Source organism: Protopterus annectens, chromosome 9.part0 (genome assembly GCF_019279795.1).
Source record: "Protopterus annectens isolate FY-2018-M chromosome 9.part0, PAN1.0, whole genome shotgun sequence".
NCBI classification, from domain to species: domain Eukaryota; kingdom Metazoa; phylum Chordata; order Ceratodontiformes; family Protopteridae; genus Protopterus; species Protopterus annectens.
In genome coordinates, this window is record NC_056743.1 from 1,724,815,391 (window position 1) to 1,724,839,685 (window position 24,295).

The window sequence follows — 24,295 nt, forward strand, 5'->3', positions numbered from 1 at the left end:
CTTGTGCCTTTCTTAACTCAGAACCACCTCATAACACCCACCCAACATGGCTTCCGCCCTGGCCACAGCACCATCACTGCCTTACTATCCTTCCTAGAAACAGTAAATCGAGCCCGGGATTCTGGATTACTAGTATCCACAGTACTTCTAGATCTTTCTAAAGCTTTTGAGACCATCTCCCACAAGCACCTTTTCTTTCATCTCACCAACCTTCATCTCTCCCCTGATACTCTATCCTGGTTCTCCAGTTACCTATCAGACAGATCTCAAGTTGTCAGATGGAAGAACTCTACCTCCTCCTTCTTGCCAACACCCACCGGTGTTCCCCAGCGGTCCATCCTCGGACCCATGCTTTTCAACATCTTCATAAATAACCTTCACACTGTCATCCCTAACACTACAGTTATCCAATACGCTGATGACTCTACCTTAGTCTGTGCCACCTCTAACCTGCCTGAACTATTGACTAAAACCCAAATAGCTTTTTCCACTACTGAGAACTGGATGCACCAAAACCATCTCTCTCTCTCAACTCTAATAAATCTAAAATATTTCTTTTGCCTCCCTCCAGGGCTTTCTCTTTCGACAAAAATGCTTTCAAAGTCCTAAGCCAAACCAACACTGCTATAGAAGTGGTCCCTTCTGCAAAACTCCTTGGCATTACCATAGACGAACACCTTAAATTTGATATCCACGTACAACAAAACATAAAGAAAACCCACCAAAAGCTAGGTATGCTCTATAGGAATAACCGCTTTCTCTCCAACTCCTCCAGGCATATTATAGCAACTACCTACCTCCTACCTTCTTTACTATATGGAGCCCCTCTTCTAACTAATCTGTCTTCTTCCAACACCTCTAAACTTGAAATTTGCTATAATAAGATCTCAAAATTTGCACCTAAATCCAAAACCTCTACTCACCACTGCCTTATCCTACAATCTCTGAACTGGCTCGAACTCTCTAACCACCTAGACTATCTCCAACTAACCACCACTCACAAATTAATATTCTACCCAGATAAATGCCCAGTCTTAACAAACATCCTTCCCCCATACCTCCCAAATAGATCTCTGAGATCTGAACACCAACATTTAATCTCTATCCACAAACCCAAATGTCCTGCAGGCCAACTCCTTCTCTCTTTCACTCTAGGCAAAAAAATGGAACTCACTCCCTCCTTCACTTAGGACTATACCTAACTCTGAATCCTTCAAGACCCAAATTTTCTCATACCTGTCTACTAAACGTAAATGTTCCTGCTTTCACCCTACATAAATTCAAAGAAATTTCCCTTTTGAGCTCACCATACTCCTTGCTCCACGCTACCCTATAACTTTTATTTTTCGATTATCCTTAAACAAACCTAAGTTAACATCCTCAGATTAAGCAATTTCTCTCTCTATGTAAATATTGTAAATATCAAGTAACCTCAGATGCTTATTTTTCAGACAGATGAAACTTGTTGCTCTGAATGTAAATACTTGTAAACTGTGTTATCTATTGTCTTTAATTGCGTTTATAATGTACAATTTATGAATTTGCTTTTCCTGATTGTATGAATTTATATATGTATTTTACCTTTTGCATTATGTAACCTTTATTGTATTCGTGTTGCTTATGGAGCTTTTCTCCCCAGGCCTCCACTGAAAATGGGCACGTTCTAGCCCAGTGGACTTCCCTGGTAATCAAACTGAAAATATAATAAAATAAAAAAGTCCTGTGGTGAAATGATGGTCACCCAGGTAATCATACAGATGGCATGTGATGAGGTGCACTGAGGTGCTTTGTTTGCCATTAGGCAGGATTCTGTTTCAAAAGTGTGTTAAAGTCTGCTAGACAGATCTCTCCCACCAGTATGTATTATTAACGTCACATACTAGGTTAATGTCCTTAGAGTGATTAATCCATGTACCATGCCACGTACAGATGTGCAGTATTTACAATCAGGCAGGGTCACATACTGGCCCATATGCAAGGCAGACATCTCCTCTGAATAGTCTATATGCCACAGGCTACAATGACACTGATTTCAGATGATTCCCATTAAACAGATACTGAAGACGTGAAGTTCCCTTGTGAGGGACCATACTGTTGTGTGCAATTGCCAGTAGTGTTTGTGAAAGTACATTACCAATTGGCCATTGCACTCAGATATTGGTATGCTGAGGGAAGAGTACATGGAGGTTATGAGTATGTCAATTACGGCAGACTGTGCTCTCATTTATGACATATGATTCCCATCATACCACTGGGAGACATGGTGATCTCAGGCACAATAGGTGTAGATGTGTGTGGCCAGGCTTGTGTGCTCAGTTGTATCACCCTTGAGTATGTACCTCACATGTTGTGACTGATGTGCTATTTACCAGGTACATAGGTGTTAGTGATGGAAATGATACCACATATATATCTGCAAGGAGGTTATGGCCATTAGTATGTCAACAGGCATTTTCTCATCGATACCCTCTTGTAGGATATCACCACAACTCACAGATTCTATGAGTGCTCACAGTTTGCAGGCATCAGCCAACATTGTTGGCCACAGACATTCAGTATTTATTTGTATTATGGTTAAATGGATTTCAAGAAGTAGAGGACCCAGGACTGAGCCCTGCTGAACACTGCTGCTCACAGATCAGCTGTTGGAGGCAGATGTCCCTATGTTGAGGATGTGTGCCATTAATGGACCACTTAGTGAACCCTACAATTATATTACAGTGGATGCTTTTGTAAATGATGCTTGAGTGGGGGATACAGTCAGACAGCTTGGCTAAGTTCAGGGGATTTATGCCTTGATGTCCCTTCACCCAGGCCCTTGGTGACTACCTCGTAAATGCCCATGTTTAACAGTCATGACCCCCTATCAGATATCCAAACTGTGTACAGTCAGCTATGTGTAGATCACATATATGTGTGTGCTAATCAGCCCTGTGATGATTGGCCCTATGAGCATGTAGATATGGCCACTCAGGCAAAGAGGTCTATAGTTCTGGTGGTCAGTGGATGCACCAACTCTCTGCAAGGGTATAACACTTGCTGTTGTCCAGTCAGCTGGAGTGCAGCCAGTGGTTTCAATATGATTGCAAGGTTTTCCCAATGGTGTTAGTAGTCCTTGTCATATCCCATGTAGGATGCAGCCTGGGATGTTAGCATGTCCAATAGCTGCTGTGTATCCCACATAGAGAGGCTAGTTATGACCTGCTCTGTATATATGGAAGGTATAGGACAGGTTGTAGGAATGTCATGTGGCACATGTGGTGCAGACAGGGGAGTGAAGTTCATGCAGAACCTGTGGAACTATAAGTTATGTATGAGGACAGACCTATTATATGTGGCATCATTATGTACGAGTTCACCGACAATATGGGTCTGTCCTTTGAGGTTACACATGTAACTACACTGTGCATTGTGGGTCTGCTTTGTGTGGTTGGCTAATTTTGTCACTTACTATGTCTACACGACGTCATAATAAAACTATGAATTTGTTTTAGCTGAGGAGGTTGTGCCTCCATTTTAGGGTGGCACCCTTACACCAACTGTCACACAGCAATGTCTACCTCTTATTGTCCAGCCTGCTAATGACAGTTGTCCACCAGGCAGGTTTACTGTGCAGTAGCAACAGGCCCCCCATGCAGGTTTGCTGTGCTGTGAGGAACTTGTGTAGAACCTGACAGGTACAGCTGAGTCCATGCAGTTCTAATGCTGCTTGCATAATGCATGGGTGTAGAGCTCTTCATACTTGCCTGTCCCATCTGAGGAGGGAGATGCAGTCGAGCTATGTAAACCATCTCAAAGGAAGTAATAAATTGCTTTGTTGAAATATATGTCTGTATCATCTGCAAGCAGTTCTGGTAGTTTTCATGAAACTAATCTGTGGTCAGATCCCACCAGAGAGGACCTCACATGGGGGGACTGTAGTGGTCACCCACATTGATAAACACATGATGCATTACATTGGGTTCCCTTGTGGGGATGTCACAGCACTGATCCAAGGCATTGTAGTTAAAGACATGGACTAACCTTTGGGCAAGTGAGCTGCAGCATGACTAAACAACACAGTTGGTGGTCACATAATGCCACCCCAAACCATGGTATAATGATATATCTTGATAGACACACATACATACAAATATGCACAACAAGTGTCAGGATTCATAGAGCTGCTCCTGTAGCCGGCAATTGCTTGATTATGTGCCATCCGGTAGTGAATACCACCTGCTGTGTCTCCAGGAAATCACAGTGTTTCATTAAATCTGGATGTGTATCTATCCTTAATGAGTAGGTATACACCACTTACATTACCTTGCACACTGTTATTTTCAGGTCTGAACATGTGGAAGGACATGTAGTCTGGTATGGCTGTGGTGCTGATTACAGCCTTGCACCCAGTGTCCTTGGCTGCACACGTCTGCATATTCCAAGGTGGGGACATCTTCCACAGAGTGGGGTTCAGTGTTGTCTTTCCCAGTGTGTAACAGCATAACCATGATGTTGTACAAAGATGGAGTTCTCATTGCAAAGAGTTCCCTCCAGACAGTGCATATAAGTTGCATTGTGGGAGTGTCGGCAGCCTTGGCCAGTACTCCAAATCTCAGGGATGAGAGATGAAGACCATCGCTGGTGAAGCATTGATGTCTGTTGAGCAAGGCATCCCAGGCAGACATGTAGTAGATCCCATTACAATGCCACCACATGCTAAGGCAATTATTGAATTCCATCAATTTCCATTATATGGAGCCATCACCCTAGGTGAGGGTCAACTGCAGCTGAAAGGTATGCACATACCTGTGAGAGAGACAGACTGGCTAAGCTCATTCATGTGTCTGCATACATTCCAGTGACATATATCCCTAGTTGTACACACCTGTAGGAACTATGATGTCAACATTATGTTAACTGATATGCCTTAATTTGTGGCAATGTGCGGTATGGCATATTGTGTCAACCCACAGACCGCTAACTGTGATCTTTCCCATATGTAGCCTGCTGACACAGACATCAATATGTCCCATGATGTAATCACCTATGACTAAAAGGTGTGATTTTGTGTTTTGCCTCAGGTTTTTGACCAGTGAGAGAGTGGTGCATGTAGTATTATGTGTACTGTGCTGTCCAGAGGCAGGATTTCCTGAGGTGTCTGCTATTTGGGAATACATCTAGTAAAGAGCTACACACATGCAGGTGTGTGTGATGTAGGTGTAGGTGGTACAGGATGTGAGCTGTGCATGTTGGCAAAATGCTCATTGAAATATGTAATTGGAGACACCATGAAAGCCAGGTTTGAAATGCAGTCACATCTGTCACATGTTGTGTTTGTGTGTTTTAGGAGTAGTGGGCTAGGGACACTTTCCACATCTCATCAGCAGGTCCTGCAAAGTTAGGGTCATGGTGCCACACCCTTATGGTTCACAGTCTGATAAACAGTGTTTGTAGGCACTCCTTGCAGTGAAGGTGTGGATGGCCATGGATGCACGCAGGACTTGTTCAACTTTGCTGACATTACATTGGCCTTGCAAGAGTACAATGGCTGTCAAGCAACCAGACATCACATTGGTTGTTGTGCAACATGATGAGGGAACACAGACATGTGTTTCAGCTACATAACTGTACAGTATGTCATGCCTAGGACATGTGGCAGGTGGACATACATTGGCCAAAGGTGACCAGTCCACTGCAGTAAGCCTCACAGCCATGTCATGCAGATATCTACCATTAATCTGTTGAAGGGCAGGATACATGATTTGCTGTGAAATTGTCACCTATGATGGATCACCACTACTGTGTTGCTTATTTCAGCAAGTCTTGACATCTATGTCACTGGACATTGCACATTATATTGTGATGCTGCAGCAGTGCTCCTAATCAAAATCTTGTCAGTTCCCTAGTGACATATGACCAACCATGGAATAGTAGGCATAATACATATAAAAGCCAACTGAGTGCCCAGGTTGCTAATCAGGGCATCTACCTGGAGAAGGGTATGTGAAACCTACAGAGCCTTTTGTGATGTGGGACAGCTGTGTAGATGAACAAACAGGCTGTGTCCTGCTTCTCATCACGAGTGTCATTGTACCATTTTGCGTGTGATGACAGAAAATGTATTGGAGCATGGTATCCTATGTGAGTGTGTTTTTGGTGAGACCAGCATTAGTAGTTTCCTGGCACCAGCAATTCCATGGACATGCTCTCCATAGTTTTCACAAGGTAATTGTGTACTTCAGTGCACACCACTTGGGTAGTGTCCAACTGCAGAATACCTGTGTAAATCCCCCACCTTACCTTCACGGGGTATACATGGTACACTTCCCAAACATGTTTGTCTGTGCTCTGTACAGACACCTTGGATAACTCCCTTCTTGGAACATGATAGAAGTAACTGCAATACTTACTTGCACAAAGGACAACAAGCATGCAGTGCCAAGCAATGTTCCCAGATCTCTGAATCATGTGATATGAAACTCCATGAAAGGAGTTAGCATGGATACAAGCAGTAACAATGTCATACACCTACTGACACTGGGCCACACACCATTTGTTTTGCTCAAGGCCAGATCGTGTCTACCTACCCTAACCAGTGGGCCTCGTTGAGTGTTAAACTGTGCAATGGATGAGGGGAATATGACTACCATGGCCTGACAAGGTGTTTGACAATATTAGGCCATTAGACCTTGCTGAAAACTGTGTAGGTTATTTACAGAGTGGTATGTCAGCTGGTGGATAGGCAAGTGTCACACATACAGTTGTTGTCAGATCCACTGACAAAAAGTAAATACCAACAACTGCACAATGCTATGCTTTGGGAAATCATCCACCAATGGAAAATATGATAGTGTCTGTACACCACACACAGTTGAGCCATTACTCATGGAATTATGGAAACAGAGAGCAATGTAGCCTTTGACTGCCACTGGCCAGTAAGATGTGGGGATGCATTCAATTTTCTACAACCTATACAGAAATATATAGCATGTAAATCCCAGACTGTCATTATTATACTGAATTTGGCACTCACACCTATCATTGAGTGCAATGGCACCTTTCCTATTTCACTACACAGGCATATCTTACAACTGTAGCAGCCACACAGGTTCCATGGTAAACCAATACACACTGTAGATAACATATCCTATGCAGTCCATGTCAAAAGTGTACATGTGTAGTCTGTGTCCTACATGTTTTGGAGGGGATGTGTATGGCTGCCATACAGGGAGTTGTCAGATCCCACTGTGTACCACCTATGCATCCAAGACAGGACTAACACATTGTACCTGTTTTACACACCTACACTATCACTGTAGTATTAATAGTACATGGTGGAGAGACAGGTATATAACACAGATATTACACCTTATATGCAACAGGCCCCCCATGCATGTGAAGCACACATCTGCTGTACAACACATCATGTGTATGTTACACAGTGGTATACAGAACAAGACATTCATAACTGGTGTAGGACAAATGTTTGTAATGGACACAGGAAATTTGTAGGTGGCTTATCTCCATCACCACAGCTTGTACATGTGTTAGCTCCTGAAACCCTGGTGACACTTATCAAGGATATCGGACCTTTTCATAGATTAGGGCCACACAATTCAACTCTTTCTTCATCAACTCAGTTAGCAAATTTACCTCATCCTTAACTGACAATACTAGTCCCCCTACTACTTCACCTCCTCCCCTATCCTCCCCTTCCCCTTCACTCTTAAATACCTCTACCCCTCAATACTCTCCTTTTTCTCTAAAGCCCATGCCCACATCCACCATAAAAAACTTCTCCAGAAACTGAAACCTTGCTCCAGTGCCCCCGACAACATCCCCTCTTATTTTCTTAGCATAGCCACCGAAGCCATTGCCTTTCCCATCTCCATTTTAATCAATCGCTCTATCCAAGAAGGCTATGTTCCCCAACTTTGGAAATTGGCCTTCGTCTTACCCCTTCACAAAGGGGGCAACAACAATAATATCACAAATTTCCATCCAATCATCATCTTATTCCCCCATCTCCAAAGTACTTGAAAAATGGATCCATCTACAACTCCTACCCTATCTTATAGACATCCACTTACTAACTCCCACACAGCATGGTTTCAGACCAGGCCACAGCAGTACCACTGCTCTTCTTTCCTTCCTAGAAACTGTTAACAAAGGCTGTGACTCTGGCTGTACTGTATCTATCCTCCTACTGGACCTCTCTAAGGCCTTCAATACCACCTCACACAACCTTCTCTTAACTAAACTCCCTAATCTAAACCTATCCATTTCCTCTCTCAATTGGTTCTCCAGTTACCTCTCAAATAGGCAACAAGCAGTTAAATGGAAAAAAGCCACCTCCCCATTCCTCAACACTCCCACAGGAGTACCACAAGACTTCATACTGGGTCCCCTTCTGTTTAATATTTTCATAAATGATTTCCACTGCTCAATCCTAACACAAACCTTATCCAATACGCCGATGATTCAACTATAATCTGTTCTGCCACCTCTATCCCCACTCTCTTAAAACTAACCCAGGATGCTTTCCCTACCACTGAACACTGGATGAGAGACAATCACCTAGCACTCAATGCCTCAAAAACAAAACTTATGTTATTTACCCTTTCTAAAACAACCTCTATTGATAAAAACTCATTCTCTGTCACCAGCCACAACAATACACCTCTCGAAATAGTAACTGATGCCAAACTATTAGGTGTCCTCATTGATGACCAGCTTAAATTCAACTCCCACCTACAAATAAACATAAAAAAACACAAGAAACTTGCTATGCTCTACCACCATTGTCACTATCTCACTTCCTCTACTAAGTCCACTCTCTCTACCACATTCCTCATCCCTTCCCTCCTATATGGTGCCCCACTCCTAACCAACCTACAATCCTCACTTAAGTGAAAAATCTCCTCCTGCTATAATAAGATTGCCAAGTTAGCCAGTAGCCACAAATCTTCTACCCATCACTGTATTGCCCTTCACAAACTAAATTGGTTAGAGCTACCCAATTATCTCACCTACACTCAACTCACTCATGTTTACAAACTCATTTTTAGCCCCTCCCTCTGTCCCATCCTATCCTCCTCCTTTAAAATGCACCTTCCAGAAAGATCCTTAAGATCCAACAATCAAAACTTGATAGAACTGCATAAACCCACCCGTCCCCCTGGCAAAAATATACTATCCTTTGCCCGTGCTTGGCAGTGGAACTCCCTACCACCACCCATCCGTACCATCTCTAGTCACTCTTCCTTCAAGACCTCACTCCACTTACATCTAACATCTCTCTGGGAATGCTCCTGCTCCCATCCCACATAATCTCTTCTCCTCTCTATACCTCAATCATCTCATGTACTTCAAACTCCTGTTTCTTTCCCTTGTAAAGTAGTAGCAAAAGTTTACAATTCTCATTTTTCTTAACTTTGTTTGTATTTTTAAATACTGTGATTTTATTTGTACTTCTGTATTTACTGTGATACAATTACTTGATTATAACATTTTTGTTATTATGGAGCTTTTCTCCCCAGGACTCCATTGAAAACGGGTTCTTCTTGGCCCAATGTACCATCCTGGCAAACAAACTGCAAATAAATAAATAAAATAAATAGGGATGCATGAGTAGGCTGGATGATGCCATTGTCCTTGTTAGCCTATTACACACATATGGACCTATGGAGCCATGCACCTATAGTGGTGTACCTTGATGAAGACATATTTCATCTGTGCTGACATTCCATCATGTGCTGTGATGTCTACGGGTTTATTGATGCTGTGTATCCACAGGTGTCCCCTACAGACAGCTGAAACTGAAACATAAACAAGTCCATGACACACCTTTCATTGTGTAAGTATACAGCCATTCCAGCATCATATAACATAAGGTACACAAAATTATGTGGCTTACTCATTACAAATGTCTGCATACAGTCTTTGTTAGTAATCAGTACAAGTGGCATGGCAAAGCAACACTGCATTACACAATTACATATTAATTTATATAGTCATCCTGTGCATCAGACACATAATTTCATTTCCCTGTATCAATAATGAGGATGACAGGGATATGGCACAGGTACCATCATTTGTACAGGGTGCTATGTGGGGGTGCAGGAGGCCTAGGGTGACCTAAGACGTTAAAAGCATGTGTGTGAGTCAGGAAGGCAAGCATGCAAGATGGACCATGGAAATGTGCCATGTGTGTCTATAGGTGACGTGAATTTGACAGTGGTGTGTGAGTGTGCGCATGAACACAGTCAAGCTTAGTGCTAGCCCTACATGTGTGTATGTTGGACAACTTTGAACCATGCATGATAGATCTGACAGTTCACATCCCCACCCCTGAACATGAGAACTGGTTCTGCCCGGAATTGCACTGGCACCTCCATGGCCAAGGTCAGAAGTGGTGCTACTACCTGATGGTGACTGCTATTTGCTTGGACTGTGTACAGCATGCAAGCACCCAGGACCATGAGCCCATGGTCTGCCATATCTTGGTGTGGATAGCACACTCCACTCTGTAGCACTGGATATACTGCCACTACAGGAGTGTGACTGTGCATGACCACGAGGACTCTCAGCAGATGGGGTTGCTGACCTACATCCACAAGTTCAATGCTCAACTCCAACCAGATGTTCCAGCACAGACAATGTGTGTTCCAAGACAGATATTCTGCGATGTGTCTTGGACCACCTTCTTTCCACTGCATCACTGAACCAATCCAGGGTGGATATCAGACTGTGCTGCATTCATAACCCTGAGCATACATTTGGAGTTCCTTTCAGAATGTGCCTGTGCCTCCATGATGGCCCGAAACATATGTCGAGTGACCTGTGATGTGACACCTGCAACAGGTGGTGGAAGGACAGCAGGCATCCTACAAGCACCCCCTATCGATCCGCCTGTATGGAACCTCATCAGCTCTTTGGCTAAGGCCAGTTTCTACACTCACTAGATCCTTAGTTGCCACACATTCCTGTTCAATGTCCCCAACCTCTGGCTGTCCAATATTTGTGCCCTCCAGGGACTGGGTATTTGTAGGTATACTGACTGTGTGCGATGACAATGAGGGCAGAAGAGGGATGTCAACTTCTTGGACAAATTCAGCCCCTGAAACCCCCACAACTAACTTTGGCCACCATCAGCATCAGAATTGGAATAGACACTGACATCAGGTTGTGTAAGGGGACAGAGACCAACCCACCTGATCACCTGTGATAAGAAAAGGAAAATCAATACATTAATACCTGCACTATTATGATCTGCAGTACTATGTTGCAATATATGTAAAGCTCTATACACTGTTGTCACTAATACAGACTTGTTTAAAACCTAACCTCATATAATAGGACATGAGAACACTACTTTTCCCACAAACATCTGTAGTTACTTGTAAATAAAAGCTCTTTACACAGCAATTTCTTCAGCAACAATGAGGTACACTGTTGACATCTGTGAAGACTCTGGACAGGTGACACATATGACAATCTGTAATGTCCTGACAATACTGTCATATCTATCAATGTCATCACACATACAAGGCACTGGTATGACTCTAATGGGTGTACAGTCAGAAAATATCTGTGAAGTTGGAAATCATGCTGACAGTACAGCAATACAGGCAGCAAGCCTGGGATGACACTTTGGGGAATACATTGCTGTAAATCTACATATGTAACAAAATAGTGTTGTGCTTACCAGGAGCAGGACCACTGCCTTGTCCAATACCTGATGGACCTGTAAAAAGTTGAGGGGAAGTAATGTAAGTACCACTGCATGTTGCAATGTAACAAGGTAATACATCCCTATTTCTCAAATTTAAAATAGCTGCTGTGTTGTTATTTTGTTCAAAATCTGAACACATGATTCAAACTGCAGTTAAACCTCTCCTCTCAAAAAAACAAAGACCGGACACCCATGTAGCAGTATGTACATGACACACTAAATGTACTGTATTACAATGCTGATCAAACTAAGCTTACCTGGACACTTCTCTGCCATGGCAACTGTGGCATCCACATCCATGCTGTACCATGTGATGGATGCCTGTGAGCTGTCATGTGTTGCTCGGTTCATCAGGAATTCCTCCGTGGCAGAGAGTGGTTGTTCTATTGCAGGCCCTCCACCAGTGACACCACAATCCCTGGATACATCTGCTGCTCTTCTGCATGCAGCATTAATCATGTCTGTTGCACGGTGTCAAATCTGTACATATGTCCTGCTCTGATGACCTAGAGCATTCATGCCACAGACAAGGTCAATCCATAGTGCTGCCTGCTGTTCCCTGTTTTGCCTTCCCCTGGGCAGTAATTCATGGTGTTGATGGAGGCCTTCCAGTATTATATCATTCTCCACATCCATGAAAGAGGCAAGGCATCTGGGATACATGTTCCCTGAAAGACAACAAAAATGGGATCACATGTCATGATCACATACGTGGAAGTAAACAATGTGGAGATACAACAAGAACATAACAACTGGCAGTATCCACTGCTTGATCACACATATATTCCACAGTGTGCAGACATACTAAGCATATGGATAGAACTAAGATACTATATAGTCAGCTATTCCTGTTTGTGCCTTGACAGATACTGCTGTATGATCACACACCCAGCACAGGATTTCATTGTACTGTGTCCCCTAGAGGTACCCCCCCTGATAATATGTGAAAAAACAGTGCCAAACACATAGCAGCGTACTATTACAACCACTATAAAGAGATATTCCCACAAGACCAGCATGCAACGTTGAGAAAAAACATTCCATGTTTGATGCATTGTACATCCTCAGTAAGCGTAACAAATCTGGAGATCAATTACCTCATCATTACAGTTCAAAGAAAGGCTTACTGCTGTAATCCCCATTCCCCCCAAGTATATTCACACATATGAATCATGTTGTAAACAATAAGGTTACATACCTGATGGAGCACAGTACTCCTTTGTTGATATGTGCAGATATATAAAGTTTTGGCAAAGTGTTTACTGTGTGAAGAAAGTCTCATACAGACTGGTTCTCCATTGTCAGCTATTTGCTTTTTAACATGCTTTTCATTACCAGGTGATTGCCTCTTAACCAATCCGTGGTTCTGAAATGCTAATTGCAGCCAAGACAGCTGATTTGTAGTATCATCAGCCAATGACATGCAACCACTGAACAGGATATAAGGCTTCATGCAGATTAGAAGCCCTTCCTGATATGTTGTTCTGGACATTACTGGGGTGAAGAGACTATGTCATCACAGAGGCTAGGTCTGTAGCAGCTACTTTTGCATACAGATGTGTGTGCTATAGGCTGCAGCTGCTGCTGCAGCCAATAAGCATAGGCAGAGAATGTGAACACTTTGGAGGAGACCAAGCTGAAGGAGTAACTATGGCAGCTGTATCAGCCTTGTTGTAGAGGCAGACCCAGAGTGAACGTACCCATTTCACTCAAATTAAGGCATGTTTTTAAGGTAAGTATATTAGGGAACAGTATCACTAACAGAGTACTAGGCAACATGTCTGTTGTGTCCTTGCACAACATAGGGGGTAAATATAATATTAAGTCAACCATTTGGACAACTGTCAGGCCATGTATTACAGTCTGGTACTCATTTGGAATGTGCATGCTGGCAGTCCTTGTTACCAGCAGGGGTTTCATATATGTATGTAAGTTGTGCAGCTTTGCTAATCTGTAATGTTATAATGAACAGATTGTGTGCTGCACTCTAATATTAGTGGGCCTCATTTGCATTACCAGAGCTAAAATCCTCTGTGAATGCATATTAATGTATGGCCTGACATCCATCATTATGTGAATGGCTTTATATGGTGAGTCCCAGCTGATCATGTATTTTGCTATTAATGTTTAAGCAGATTTATTTAGAAATGTTGCTGATAAACTTGCACATTTGCCTGCTATCAGAGATGTCACTTGCATCCATTATTCCATGTCTGGATTTCTAGTGGTATACTCTTGCACCAGATTCCAAGTTACACTCTAATTTTTTCCATTACTCTTTCAGCAAGTTTGCGTGAAGCATTGCGTCATGCATCTCTGCTTAAACTCTCTTAATGACTGTAACTTGCAGTTATTATATTTTGCTTAAACCACCTGTTTTGATTAACAGCTGTGTGGCATGGCAGATTAATGCAGTGGTCTGCAGGTGCGATGATCTTGGGTTCAAAATAAGAGACAGGTGTTTAGTATCATTTAAAACACATATATCAATATAGCTCCATTCTGAGCTCAGCAATGCTGTGTGACATGCCATGTTGAGCAGCATCACTCAAAAAAATCTTTAAAGGAAAGAAAAAATGGGGAGATAGGAAAGTGGTGAAATGGGGTGCAAGCAGGGGGAAAAACATATTTAAATGCAGGTAGGTATGTACAGGAAGGGTGTAGGAAAGGACCATAGCTATCTATTTCTTGTACAGCAACAACTGTACATTTTGGCAGAATTTGTAGATGAATTTGTACTCTCACCCCCAGAGAGACGGGTGAGGATAACATAACTGCATTGTCAAGCCAATTGGACCAATTATGTGTGTCCAGTGGACATGTGTACAAAATGGAGAGCTATGTATGGGATGACATTTTCTTTTTTGGACAGGTGCACAAAGGAGCAGCATGACTCATGTCCTCACCCATAGGACTGTTGACACTGCTTCATCACTGCCCCGGCATGGTAGTGGTCCAGGCTGGGTTCCAGGGCAAGCCTGCACCACCACCATGTGGCCAACATGCACTCCATCTGGTGCAGGCATCATCCAAACCCATGGTACATGATCCTGTGCACCAAAACCGGCAGTTTATCATGGGAAACACCTCCCCCTCCACCACTGGTCCCAGAGGGGGGGCCCGTCCCTGTTCCATTGGGCAGAACTACCTGATGCCACAGGTAATGCAGGGGCAGCAGAGGGAACACCACTGGTCTGGGTGCCATGGTCAGAGGAGGTAAGGTAGGAGGATCACCATGAACTGGCCTACCTTGACGGGGTTCCTATTACATTATCAAAGTTCTGAAACTCCGAACACCTTAAGGTTGAAACCTTATTTTTGAAGTTTCAGAACTTCGATTAAGTAAAAAAAAAAAGAAAGAAAGAAATAAAGTCTTGCAAGCAGGGGGGCAAGCCCCCATGCACCCCCACCCCCACTCTTTAAATATACCAACTTCGAGATCGCAATACAGTGCAGAAAGGAAAGATTTCCCTTTACCACACTGTAGTGCGATCTCAGAGTTACAAGAGTTGGTTTCTGTTTGTTGTTTATTATTTTTTTTTTCGTTGCTCGAAATGATAAAACTTCGAACATACAAGTTCGATCTTGTAGTGTTCGAAGTTTTATAGTTTCGACAACATAATAGGAACCCCCTTGACACACTATAGTGAATTAGTTATAACAATAAGTTAAGGTAAGTAATAACCAAACTAATGTTAGTATTAATATAATGGAACATGAGATTCATTAATCCAAATACATATTAAGGTATATTATGTGGAACACAACATTAAGTAACATAACAGTAAGTATGTTAACAGCAAGCCAGTATGAAATAACCCATAAGGCCAACAAAACAGTTAGTTTAATAAAATATATTAATATGAAATCATAATAATAAATAATAATAAGTTGAAGTTTAACAAAATATAGTTATTTTAACAAAATATATTAATATTAAATCATAATAATAAATAGCAATAATACATTCAAAAAGATAAGGGGTGAGGAGAGAGAGAAAAAAATACCACTAGTGATGTCACAGATGATATCCCTAAAAAGACCCCTAATACATAGTTCTACAGGTGTGCAGTGCCAGTTGTGAGTACAGTGACTACAGTTCCTCTATAGATGATATAGCATGTACATACCTCTCAAGGTGTTATCATGGGACAATGTGGGCCAAGCACTAAGAAATGTAGATACACAACCACATGGAACTGTTTCACATAATGTGCATGTACATGAATACCAAGGTTTTCTGTAAACGGATTTGACAATACATTGCATTCCAGGTAATCATTTATCTGCTAGTCATGGACCAGACAGAGTGGGTGGTTGTAATTACATTATGAAAACTTGTGACAGTTGAGAGTTATGTTTGTGTATATTAAGTAGACTAGACAGCCATCATGTCTTAGTTGGCAGACATGGGAGTAGAACCCAAAAGCTGTGACTGCAGGGAACATCTGCAAATAATGTAACAATTGACTGCAACAACTTAGAACAGGCATGCAATGAGTACAGCCCTACTGCAAGTATTAAGACACATTTTGTCATGAAACCGCAATCCTGCTTAACATTTTACTGGTATTGCTGCTAAGTATCTGTGAAGTATAGACACAATATCTACCCATAAAGTGGGCTACCTCACCCATATACTTTCTGTTCCTGGAGTGGGGGGGGGGGGCATTATGTGACTGAAAGTGGCCTGGAGACAGCCTTGAACCATACTGTGAGTTGTGCAATACATTTTTCAAGCAATTACTTTTGCATTCTACAGTTATTACAGTTTTACAGTTGATTACAGTGACATTAGAACATGCATGCAATGAATCATAGGTGCTGGAAGCTGTTGAAGATGGGGGAGTGGAGGGTGAGAGGGGCACTTAGTGCTCTAAAAAGGGCAATTTTTTAAAACTATTTACTACCACAATATAGGTTCACTCTGAGGACATTTTAAGCTTAGCCAATTCCCTTTTGGTGCCTGAATTAACATTTTCTGATTGGTCTTACCTATCACTTGACTGATAATTGTATATTAGCCCTAGTGAGAATAACTGTGATCATACCATAGATAATTTGAGGGGACCCATGTAAGGGATGCAGCATTTAGGAACTGCCTCTATCCATTAGTGGCATGAGGGGCAATCCTGGAGTACATTTTCTATTACCCATCTTTAGATCCAAGCTGCATTTGAATATGGACAGATGAGCTTTGTTTTATTTTTCGGATAGTCTGTTCTAGAACAGTGGTAGCCTCTGTGATATATATGCACCTCTCCACAACATTCAGTTTAGATACCTGGACTGAGTATTTCAGATGCCATTTGACTTGCTGATGTTCAGTAGGTCCATCTGTATTAGGTCAGAGGATGCCTTGTATGCCAGACATGTCATCTCTAAGCACTTTGCAGGATACTGAGTACAGTAATAAATTTTTGAGGTTGTCCATGCAAGACCTATTGTTTAGGACTTGTATCCTTTTAGTAAGGTATCCCTGAAGGTATTCCAATCATTGCATGAGGCTGGACAGCTACATGCCAAAGAGGGCATTATACAAAATTATTGACCTAATAAGAGCTTTGTAAAGGGGGACAACATCTTTAGATCTAGTCACAATTTGTTTATAACCTGTGAAATATAGAAAGGCTTTCTTATGACTCTGGGCACATGCTAGTCAAAAGTTAGGTCACTGTACACACAAGTTCCCAAATGCCAAACAATTGGATCAGTTCTCAGAAGGCATTGTCATGATTTTGACACCAGCTATTATCTGGGACAAACCTTCCTGCATGATGGTTAAGTCATTTGGAGATTCAATAACTGCTCCTAGCTTGCAGTCATCTCAAACTTAGCCGGCCAAACCCCTTTGGTATTTCATTTTACTTTTGAGATGCATATGCCAAACAGAAAAAGTCTCAGCGCCAAACCCTAGGGGACTCCATTGGTGACTGGTCTCTTCCCTATTTTGATCTGCATTCTGTGAGCAAGTTGGCAATCCAGCTAGTGATGTAAATGTTTGTTCCTACATTATGTATCTTTTGTACTACACCTGAGTAGGGGATTTATGTCAAAAGGCTTGGTCAGGTCAAGGTAATGTGGTGTGAACTGTTTTACCATCATCCATTGCTTTGGTAACAAGAGTAAAGCTTAACATTTGCCCATGATTTTGAGCCATTCACTCTTTCCTCTGGGCTGTTTTCAAACACATTTTTAGGGCCATGCATACATGTATGCATTATTTGATTCACCTTCCTGATTATATTAAATTATATTTGTTGTATAATGCAGCACCAGTTGTTATAATGTGTTTTAAATTTGTAGTTTTGAATAGTCTTCTAGTAAGCAATGAAACAAAATGTATGAACCAATAATGACAAACCATTTCAGAACATTTCAACCATAAAAGGCCACTCAAACTTCTGTCATTGCAATCCACCAATATCAGTAAATATGCAAAATGTCTGCAGAAGTAAGTCATCTAAATAATTCCACATTAAAGGCATCTCTAACTAATGAAGAGGCTGATGCTAGGAAACAATTTTATATTAAATTGTTTCATCTACAAATAAAGTGGCTGTTGCCCTTGAAGAATAAATTGCCTATGTTGCATTAAAAAATGATAAGCTAGTAATATTGCAATAGGGAATGGATGGCAAACTGATAACAGATTCATAGTTACTAGGTAACTTTTCCAAAGGAGGACATTCGCAGCACTGCAGCATCCACTCCCTTTAAGATACACCAAACTACAGTATCAAAGATCCATCTGCATACTGTGGGAGTAGAACCCACAGCCTTCTGCATCAAAAGTAAGGCTACTACCTGTTGTGCTACTAACAATGCAAACCGGCTTAGAATAAGCAGCAGTAAACTTCTCTTCCCCGGAAGCTCTCAGATCCTTGTAAAATGTCTTATTTATGTAACATTTGTTTACTAGGAAAGTCTGACTTGGAACAAAGCCAATTTTCAGCAGAGGCCCAGGGAGAAATGCTCCAGACACATGCTTTTGTAAGCATCGAAGACCATCCAGGTGCAACTAACCATAGGCAAAACTGCCTTACAGTTTGTAGCATGCTACAGACCACCCTCTCAAACTCAGGAACCCCACACAGCCTTCCTGAAGACACTGGAGAGTATGAATGTCTCTCCAAATACCATCATATTGGGAGACTTCAACTACCCAAACATAGACTGGGAACATTACTCAAGCCACAACGCCCTAGCCCAAAGGTTCCTAGAATTCATGAACTCAAATGCAATGGAGCAACTAGTCACCATTCCCACAAGAGGAGACAATATACTAGACCTGATCATCACAAACATGGGGACAAAATGCTCCACACCGGAAGTATATCCCTCTTTGGTAAGATCAGACCAAAAATTAATCTCACTGGAAATCCACATCCCCCACCCCTGCACAAAGACCACAGTGAAGAACTTCTCAAAAGCCAACTTCACACTTCTTAAGACTGAAGTGGTATCCTTCAAGGCCCCTGGGCCAGTGGAAACCACAACCCACACTGCTGAATCCTTTGCAAATGCCTTCTACGGCACCTTCAAGAATGCATGGATCATGCAATCCCAAATAAAACCAAGACCCATTCCCCAAAGGCAGGCGCCGGTCTGGTGGACCCCAGCCATAAACAAACTTTACAACAGGAGGAGGAAGCTACTACATGACAGAGCAAAATCCCTAAAAGGGAAGGCATCTCTGATCAGTACTAGCAAAAGACTACGATCACTCATAAAATCATCCAAGGCCAACTTTGAGAGAAAAATCGCAAAAGACACAAAAGACAATCACAAGGCCTTCTTTAGCTATGTTAGAAACCTGGGTGGAAACTCCCAGATATGCTCAGAGTTAGTCCAAAATGACACAAAATACACTGAACCCACTGACATTGCCAACATTCTGGCAGACAGGTTCAGTGCAAATTCCCCCCCCCCCCCCAAAAGGAGAAATAACTACCCCAGCACAGTGTAGCCTCCCTAACATCTCAGATGCCCAGGTGAGAGCCGCCCTCTCTAAAGCTAAAAACACAGCATCAATGGGACCGGACGGTGTCCCGGGCTGTGTACTACATGAACTCCAAGAGGAACTAAACCCACACATAAGGCTGCTGTTTAATCGTAGCCTTACTACAGGATACATACCCAAAGAGTGGCGTACGGCAACAGTGGTCCCACTTCACAAAGGCGGTGCTTCTACGGACCCTGGAAATTACCGCCCCATAAGCTTGACGAGCCTAGTCTGCAAAGCTATGGAGAGGATCATTATAGAACTCATAAACAAAGACATTGGGGACCTACAGACATTGGATCCTACCCAATTTGGCTTTGTCAAGGGCAGATCCTGCCTTTTGAACTTGGTCGATTTTTTGAAACAGTCACTAAGGCCATTGATGAGGGTAAGGCAGTTCACACAGCCTACCTTGACCTTGAAAAAGCTTTTGACACAATACCCGACTCGGGCATCATAGACAAACTCACCAGCTTAAATGTAAACCCATATGTCACAAGATGGGTTGCAAACTGGCTCAAGGACAGAACCCACAGGGTCAGAGTTGCTGGAGCTATGTCAGACTCTAAGCCAGTCACAAGCGGTGTCCCACAGGGCTCAGTCCTGGGATCCCTCTTGTTCGGCATTTATTTTTCCGAGGTACAGTCAAACATAGGCGGATTGTGGCTGACAAAGTTCGCAGATGACTGCAAACTGGGCGCCATAATTGATACTCCAGCGGACACAAACATCCTTCAGAGAGGCCTCATAGAAACGGATAATTGGTGCCAGAGCCATGGCCTTAAGCTGAATGCCAAAAAATGTATAGTCATACCCTTTGGGAAAAACAAGGTACCCACAAATTACCACATAGGTGGTAATCCATTAAGTACGGAAGAGGTAATCAGGGACCTAGGGACCCAGGTTGACAGTAACCTCTCATTTGACACTCACATTGCCAAAGTGGTTAGGAAGACCTTCTATATTGCCCACCTTATCATGAAGGGTTTCACATCTAGATCAAGAGAGGTCATTGTGCCCCTGTACTCTTCTCTTATCAGGCCAATGATTGAGTACAATGCCCCATTTGGGATGTATCTTACCCGACACCTGCAGCAGTTGGAAAGACCCCAAAAGTTCCTCACCAAGAGGATAAAGGGTCTTAAACATATGTCATATGCTGCCCGACTGAAAAAACTCCAGCTATATTCAGTCGCATACCGCCTACTCAGAGGTGATCTGTGCCTGATGTACAAGGCCATGTCCAATCCGGAATTAATGGACATGCTCCACCTCAGAAAATCCAAATCCATCAGAGCCACGAGAGCGAGAGACTTAAACCTCAACACAGAAATAAATAGGACGTGCTGGAGGGACAGATTCATAACCCAGAGGCTCCCTACACTCTGGAACAGAATCCCAATCCATGTTAGGCAGAGCCCCTCACTAACTCTATTCAAGAGAAATCTTGACGAGTGGATGGGAGATCGTAGGTTTACCCCGGGGGTCATCTCTGTGTCACTACTAGACAGAGGCACAGTAAACTAAACCCTAAAAGGGCGTAGTATTCTCATGCTAAGGGGTGGTGAAAGCCACACACACTCTGGCTAGGCTTATAAATGCCCTAGGGCAGATAGCCTAGTACGAACCTATGAACCTATGGGAGAAAACCAGAGCACCCACTGGGAACCCACATAAACACAGACTCCTCAAAGAAAGCACCCCAGCCAAGAATCAAACCAGAGCACTTTTTGTTGTCAGGTAAGAACACTACCCCTGCACCATCTACTTGACGCAACTAAGTTGCTCAGTTTTACAGCAGAAGAAATCTGGAAAAAGGCAAAATTTATTTGGGAGGGGCAAAGGCCCAAAACCAGGGACATTTTAAATATTGCTTGTATAATCTTAAAAAGTTGCTAAAATAGTGGGTTTTTTTTGTTACCATGCATTTCCAAAAAAGATAGGAACACTGAAACTTAAAGGGCTGGTAATTCTGAACAGCAGGTATAAGTAACTGGGGTATCACACACACTCACTCACACACATACACACACACACACACACACACACACACACACACACACACACACACACACACACACACACGCCATTATTAACTCCCAAGTGATGCAGAAATCCTACAGAAAGGCCTCACTGAGTCCAATGACTGGTGTCAAAACCATGGCTTTAAGCTTAATGCCAAAAAATGTGTTGTCGTCTCCTTTGGTAGCAACTCTGTTCCCACTAATTATCAGATCGATAGAAGCCCACTGAACACTGAAGGTGTTATAAGGGATCTGGGGATGCAGGTTTACAGCAACCTCCCCTTCGAACACCACATTGTCACTGGGGTCAGAAAGTCCTTCTATATGGCACATCTCATTACCAAGGATTTTGCATCCAGGAAGAAAGAGGTCATCATCTCTCTCTACTCTTCCCTCATTAGACCAATCATTGAGAGTAATGCCCCATTTGGCATGTACCTCACTAGACACTTGCAACAGCTGGAGAGGACACATAAGTACCTTATGAAGAGGATCCTAGGCATTAAACACATGACCTACACAGACAGACTCAAAAGACTCCAGCTATTCTCTGTCTCATATCACCTTCTTAGAGGTGATCTTTGCTTGACTTGCAAAGCCATGTCTACCCCAGCTCTGTTAGAAATGCTACATCTAATGAAATCCCAGTCCCTCTGGACCATATGCTCCAGAGACCTCAACCTCATTACCACAATCAACAGAACATGCTGGAGGGACAGATTCCTTACCTAGAAACTGCCTATGCTCTGGAATAGACTTCCCATACATGTCAAGCAGAGTACCTTGCTGTTTCTCTTCAAGAGAAATCTTGATGAGTGGATGGGTAATAGAAAGTTCACCCTGAAGATCACTCCAGTGGTTCTACGTGATAGAGGCACTGGGAACTAACGTGGAGTGGCACAATTCCATGGCATATCTATGGGCTAGGCTTGTAAAGGCTCCAGGGCCATTAGCCTAGTACACACCTATGAACCTATAAACCTATTATGACTTTTTCCATTAATGTTAAATGACCAGAATGCATGATATGTTTGTAAAAGCCTTACAGATTCCCACACCTCAGATGTTGAAGTGGTATATTGCTGTGATTGTAGTGCATAGCATCCCAGGTTTGAGACTTGGCAGGGCTGATTATTTTGTTGCTGTGCAGAACAAGCGCTGATGGATACAGAGTGATTAAGATACTTTTAAGCAGTTTTAGGCAGGTTTGCACAGTTTTGTGCAGAGCCAAGTGATACTAAGAGATGGTTAAACTCTCTTAGCTTCACTTAGCACTGCTTATTCCGCTTACACCCGCGCTAATTTTAATTAAAGAAAAGAAAAAGGGTGATAGGAAAGTGGTGAAATGGGGGCAAGCAGAGGGTAAAACTTTAGGAAAACCAGCTATGTATGTACAGGACGTGTTTAGGAAAGGACATTTCTTATGCAGCAACAGCTGTGGATAACGTGTAGAATTTGGAATTTATAGCCACACCCTACAGGGGTAGGTGTTGGTGACAGACATTCAGAGAATAATTTGTGGGTAGATTGATTAATTTCACTGTACATTTGGGTGAAATGTAGAGCTATGTATGGAGCAATTATTTTTTTATGGGACAGATGCCCTTTTTTATGTGAGAGTGGGATGCTGGAGTAGGGCTGTATATGTTTGGGGAGGTAGGTTGGGTAGCATTTGAAGACAGACAAGACACATAAGACAGCAGACAGGGGTGGTATATAACACATGAGGGGGGTAAACACCTTGGATGGGGAGGGTGGTTGGGAATCAGAGGCCCATGAGCCCCCAAATGGATACAGTGGGACTGAGGTCCCCACCCATGGGCAGTCACCACTGCACCTTCATGGCCCCAAAGGTGGCTGTCCTGGGGGCTGAACAAAAGGGGAAGCCTGCTCCTCCAGGTGTGCCAGGTGACCCTTCATCTGGCACAGCTGCCAACCCAACTCTGAGCAGATGACACTGTGCACCATACCCCTGAACTGTCATTGGGTGCCTGCACCCAAGGGAAGGGACTCCTTCCCTTGAGGTGGTTACACCTGAAGGTGGTGCAGGACCAGCAGAGCAGAGGAGGATGTTCTGGGTTGGGTCCTAGATGTGTGGAGCCTAATGCCATGGCCAGATGGGGTGGGACAGGTGGATCTGCCAGGATCGGCCTTCCCAAATGTGTTATGGTGTTGTGGTTTTCCAGGATATATTGGTTACTCTTGAACAACACATTTCAAAATTAGTTATAACAGCATGAGTGGGTGTTCCCATTAACACAAACCAACATATATGAAACAGTTGCATAACAAACAGGACACATGCATAAATAGAACAACAGTAAGCATTTTAATGGGATACAAGTTACATTGACAGCAGTAGGCCACCAATAATGGTATTTGAACAAGGTATGTTAATATGCAACCAATGAAATATTTGAGCAATAATAGAACATGTACCAACAATAGTTTTTGAGAACAATATACCCGTAGTATATGAACAATAATTTTAGATGCAGATGACAGGTGGGGGCAGAGAATAGAAAGTTCATTAACAACTGTATTGGCTTC